This window comes from Pygoscelis adeliae, unplaced genomic scaffold, assembly GCF_000699105.1.
Source record: "Pygoscelis adeliae isolate BGI_AS28 unplaced genomic scaffold, ASM69910v1 Scaffold71, whole genome shotgun sequence".
In the NCBI taxonomy this organism is placed as follows: Eukaryota; Metazoa; Chordata; class Aves; order Sphenisciformes; family Spheniscidae; genus Pygoscelis; species Pygoscelis adeliae.
In genome coordinates this window covers 11533075-11539184 of record NW_008824356.1, presented here as the reverse complement: position 1 = coordinate 11539184, position 6110 = coordinate 11533075, and the positions used below count along the sequence as shown (strand labels likewise).

Here is a 6110-nt window from a genome sequence, read left to right as displayed (position 1 = left end):
AGTGGAAAATGGAATAACATGCAAGAAAGGTCTATCAAGGATAGAGTTATCTTTCATTGGTTAAAACTCTAGACAAGGAAAATATTATGGATCTTACAAGACTTCAGCAGAGTATCTTCTAGGATCCCATGTAGAAACCTGTCAGCCTGGAGAAAACAGAGATTAGGTAAGAAATGTGAGATACCTATGGAGTATATTCCAAAGTTGAACTTCAGCCTCATATTTCAGACCTGAATTTGTGTCTTAGCCTTCCAAAAGCACAATGTGTTTCCCTCTGGGGTGTCACACCAGAGCTTTGTTGTGATTTCAGGCGGTTTGAAAGAACAAAGAGCTATGCCCTTGATTCTTGTGTCTGTCCACCCAACCGTGTTATAAAACCCTTTCTATAAGTGAATCAAATTTATAAGATTAGCATTTCTTTTAAGAAGCTGTTCCAGTATCTCATTGCTGTGATGGAAAAAGCATTCTCCTATTTTTCAGCCTAAACTTGTTCAGTTTCCTTGTAGTTGGTCTACCACAGACAACATCCCATTGCTTGATTGATTCCTCTCCCTTGCCCACATGTGTAGACAGCAATGCTCTTCTGTCTCTCCTAAGCAAAACAAATTCTTTCTGTTTCTTTGCAGATAGATGTGGGCTCTCCCTGCTTGTGCTCTGTGTTCACAGAAGACAGGTCAGTTCTGAGTCAGAAGCTGTGTACCTGTACCTTTGGGCAGCCTGGTACTGTAGCTAAGAAGCCAAACCTGCTTCAGCGGGAAGCGGTATTGTGCTGATGTGACTATACAGCTTTTGGATCAGGGCTGGCTTGGATCACATCCTTCATCTGTCTGCAAAAGACAGGTGAACATGTTTGGCTGGCAGGGTGAATTCTGTTCAGGGATATTGGTTCAGATGTCTTTCTCAAGGCAGTGTTGCAGAGATCTGTATTTCCCTCAACTCCATAGGTATAATGTGTACTGGCTGATTAAAGGATTTCTAAAAAATACTAAAAGCAAGAAGTTTGTATTCCCTTGATGGGAATGCCACTATTAAAAGATACGCAAAATGCTTTCTTTTCTAGCAGAAAGCAGGACATAGGTGCAACAAGCAAAGCACCTCAACAGGATGGTAGACTTCTGCATACCGACTGCAGTACAAAGATTTCTACATAGCCTCTCTTCTCTAGCCTAAGCTATGTACCAGTTTTAATTCTTTATTTTACACAATATTTTTCCTTCTTTCACCTCAAAAGTGGTGACACTAAAATAAAAAACAGGCATACTGTGTCATTAGAAGGCAGATATTCTGAACAAATCTTATCTCCTGAGATTTCAGTATGTCCTCGGGCATTACACTGGGTAACTCGAAATCATTTTGCAAAGGTAAATTAAATGGGTTTAGCAGCTTAGCATGTGAATGTCTTAAGGCCAAGTGGTGTGAAATATTGAAACAGATTTGTCAAAAAAGAACAAGTTCCTTTGGATTCTTCTGTATGTCTGGGGGTGAAACTGGCTCCAGGGATGTAGTTAGGTACGCTGATACAGAAAACTCTGATTGTTACTGACTTGCATAGAAGAACAGTGAACTACTGCTTGAAGATAATGTCAGGGGGTTAACATTGTGCTTTCATGCCTTCATGTCGATGATCTCAAAAGTGACATCTCCCTGGCTGGCATTGCATTTCTGCATTGCACCAAATGCTGCATCTACCTTTACAACTGTGATTTCAGACTGATGTGGCAGCCTCCATGGGTCCTGGCTGCTGTGCTGTGTGCAGTCAGCACCTGGCTACCGCTAAGGGAGCTATTTATAATTAATGTTAGTTGACTACCTGAAAACCTTTAGATGACCACAGATCATACTCTCCAGAATGACTGTGTTGATTCACCTCTGTGCTTTGGAGAATATGGAAAAAATACAAAAAAAGAGACCTTAGAACTGGCTTGTATCCTTTTACTGTGGGGGTAGCTCTGGAACAATCCTTTAAGGAGAAGAGGAAAGGAGTTTCATGGTCTTTGTAAGGCTAATGATGGAAAAATTTATCCCTTTGCCTAAATTTCAATCTTTCAAAGGATCCTCCTTTGGAAAATCTATAAGGAAGATGTACGGCACTGCATGAGGAAGCTGTTAAAATTTAGTGTGGATGAGACATCCTTTCCAACTTCATCTCTAATAACTCATTGCAAATATTAGCACTGGTAGCACAAATGTGAATTGCTGAGTCCAGACTGTGAAGTTCATTCATAGACTTCAGAAGTAATATAGTGATGAAAGCAGTGCAAATCCCTAGGAAGATTCAAAGTATTTTAAATTTGTATTTATCTCTTGGGTTTTGGTTCAGGTCTGTCTAATACTAACACAATGACAGATAACTATTTCTTAACAATAGCAGGTATTTCACAGTGCAGTCTATATTGTTCAAAGTCACCTGAAGTGTAAGTTCTTAACTGTAAATATTTAAAGCCCATTTCTGCTTCTGAAGACATTTGTTGCAGTCAAGCAAGTTCATTATTTAATGCCTTATGTGATCTACAATTTGGCACAATGGTGAATACCAGAATAAGAAAATGGCAAGATTGTGTACTCTATCTCAACACTTTTGAGTTTTCAGAGTTAGAGAGAAGTGAAATCTAGAATATGCTAAAAGACAATGAAACTTCAGGTGCTTCAAGTACATTTAGCTGTATTGTACCCATTTGAACAAATAGCAGAAGGCAGCAGGACTCAAGTGGCTGGACATACAGTTGAAAAGAAAAATAACATTGGTAGTTACACCTGTTAACATATTAAAAATTTTTTTTTTTTGTTCTTATATGTTATAGCATAAGCTTATTTGTAGCTGGGGTCAAAAACAAGTCTTCTTGCCTTTGTAATAACGCACACTTGGAGTGTATATGAGGTTATGCCTCTCAGAAAGATCAGATGTTATCTATCATCAGGAGAGGCAGGCAGGAAGACCATCACTGCGTTTTGGCAAAGTAATTCCTATGGACCTGGTAAGGGTATTCATATTCTGTTTCTATGTACCCTGTGCACCGTGTATGAGTAAAAACTTTAGTAATGAGCCCTGCTTTCATAATGAGCCCTGTACAATGATGTAAGATAGAGTGGCTTGCTACTGTGAGAAGTTACTTAGGTTATTGGCAGGCTGCTTTCTTCTTCCTTTTCCTTCAGGGTTTAATTTAGGAGCGTGAGTGATTATAGTATAAAAAAAAAATTACCCACCTGGGAACTAAGTCATATTATCAATGTCCACTAATGACTACAGCAACTCGATAGAGTTAGCCTGTAAGCTGAAAAGGAAGCAGAGCTGGAAAAAAGCTAGTCAGGCTTTACTGGCTAATTATGTTAGTAAGAGTTCATATTTTGGATAGGCACTTTTTATTAGTGTTCTGAACTACTTTTGCCCTGAAGGTAAGCAAGAAAGGGAACATCCTTTAAAGATGTTTCAGTTTTCAGCTGCTTGGCAGGTTCACTAGTGGCATAAGCCAGCTTGTCTTTTCAGGGTGTTTCCTTGTAAAATGAAGAGAACTTGGATGGCTTTCATGTGCTAGAAGAAAGCTCTAGATGGAGCAGAAGAAAAAAGTATTTTGAGTTAACTGTGACTTGCCTGTTGCTGAATACAGGAAAAGACTATTTGAACTGTTAAGAAAAACAATGGTAAATATCTGATTATTGAACCTTCTGCCTGTGCCTCTGGAGGTTGTCTTCTATGTGTCCCAACTTCCCTTCTGCCCCTGATCTTTATTTTACCTTATTCCCCCTAAAAGGATGTGAAAAAAGAATTCAGATCTCTTGGGGTCTGTCTAAGTTGGTGCAGGCACCCTAGTTTGTAACTTCAGTACAGAGATACTCCAGTTGTATAGGAGACAGACTGAGCCTAGGATGCTGCAGAAGTCTGCAGCTGTACTGTAGCTACGTTGCTTCCAGAACTTAGCTAAGAAGTTTGCAGGGAGCTAAGCCCTTTGGACTTAGATCTCTGTGCATGTCCCTTGTTGAATGCTGTAGGTCTGCTCTCAGACACAATGCATGCACGACAATCAAATCACTGTAAGTGTAGGTAGATCACTGTCTCGCTGATTGTCACCTAAAGACCTTTATGGGATAGGCAGAAATGTTTAAGAGATGGGCTTTCAAAGCTTATTACTTTTGATTATACCTGAACAAAAATTGCTGGCCTTGGTCTTTCAGAAATGCTGTTGTGGAAAAGTGAATGAATAGGAATTTATAATGAGGATCCCTTAATCACTATATGAGGAGTGGTGAGAATAAGTAGAGAGGTAGGGAGTATAGAGAAAAGTTATTAAGGAATTAGTCTTTAAAAGCTGCTTGCTAATGAGAAGCATCCTAATAATCATAATAGAGAAACATCAGAGCATGAAATGCAATTGAAACAACTTTTTGTATGCTTGATAGGTATCTGCTTGGAAAAGAATTGTAGAGGGAGATAATCATTATTGGATTAGCATGATCTGTGGAGAGGAATTAATGGAACTAGAAAAAAGATGACAAGAATTTTCTTTTCTTATCAAATTCCTATCCTTGGTTACACATAGGGTACATCCTTTGAGTAGCTCAGCACTCAAGAAGGGTATTATGCTTGTCCTTGGAAAAGATTTGTCTTCTTTATGCTTTGGATCTTACTGGAGAAATTAAAGAAACATGAACAAGTGAACCAGATAAAAGCCTTTCTTCCCAGAGAAACCAGAAACAGTCTGTTTAGTTCCTGTCTCCTCATCAGCTGCACCAGCTCCCAGCTATCTTGTTGCCTATGGGCATAACTCTAGACTTTTTCTTGATATAATTGTCTTAATTAGTGACCAAAGTACATAATACATTAGTGAAGGCTGGCATGTACTCACTCACGCACCAAGGAGGATCAGATATGTGAGTATCCAGGCACAGTGAGGACCACCTGCACCCCAGGGGACAGGGAGCTGGCAGCTGTGGACCCCACCACTGCCAGCCAGGGAGCATGGCTGGCCAGGGGCAGCCAGGGGCATCCCCCAGCCCAGACTATCAGGCACCTCCCTGGGGATAAGGACGAGCTGAGGCTGGGCCGGGACATCAGCCCACAGGTCAGGCTCCAGCTCGGCGGAGCCTGTGGCTGGGCAGGGCAAGGCTGCAGGGAACAGGAGCCTGACACTTAGATGGTGTTACTGGGGCAGGGACTGAGATGGTGAAACCCCAGGAGTTTCTATTTGGTATAAGGAGATTATCACTGATTTTATCAATAGAGAAGAGATACTGTTTCGATCTTATGTTGTGGGGGGGAACTCTTGACATCTAGTGAGACAAGTTAGTGTTCACTATACCTTTCTTTGGCCTTTGAGTCCTGTATGTGAATGACTAGGCAGTCCGGGGTGAGCCCATGCCTCATAGCCTTTAAATATTGCTGCCTGAATATCAACAGGTGGAATTGATAAAGCCTATTCCAGATTGAGATGGAGTCTGGATTGCACTCTCTTTGGGGATACAGGATTCAGTCGTCCCAGTATCACCACATATGCTGGGCTTTTGCTGTGGGGTTTGCCTTCAGTCCCATGCATATTCACCAGATCATGTCTTTTTGATTACAGAGGGACTATAGTGTGCTGACACCAAAGGGGCTGAGAGTAAAATACACATCTATACAATGATAGGGAACCAAACTGAAAATTGTGATCAGAAATATATGTTTAAAAAAAAAAATATTGAGTACTTTGATTTACTTCGGTAGTTTTGTCATTACCCTCACTCCTATCTGCCTATCGCCTCTAGGACACATCCATTACTTGAACAGCAAGAAAGACAATTTCAGCCCTTTGAGGTATTCCAAGTTATTGCCTTCCCTGAATGGGCGGCATTTCAAAGATAAATTACCATAGATTAATAATCATTAATTAAAGAAGAATGCTTTTTGAATTCATAAAAAATATTGAAAAAATGTTGTGCACTGTGCACGTAACTCCTCTTGAGAAGGAAGAAGGGATCAGGAAAGGAGTAAGTGTGAAACAGCTATGGGTACTTTGATGACCTGTTACTTTTGATGATACTTCAACTATAAAAATACCTGAAACTATTAGTTTAAAAATGTCTTAAATGTGGAAGGCTTGCCAGCAGAGTGGTTAGCACTCTGGAAATTGGTTCTT

General features: G+C 40.3%; 1 protein-coding gene across 1 annotated transcript in view; it reads left to right on the top strand.

The window, feature by feature from the left end:
* The window catches only part of KCNK10 (potassium channel, subfamily K, member 10), a 72842-nt gene that overhangs the window by 26907 nt on the left and 39825 nt on the right, over positions 1-6110 (top strand). The gene's annotated exons all lie outside the window — the stretch shown is intronic.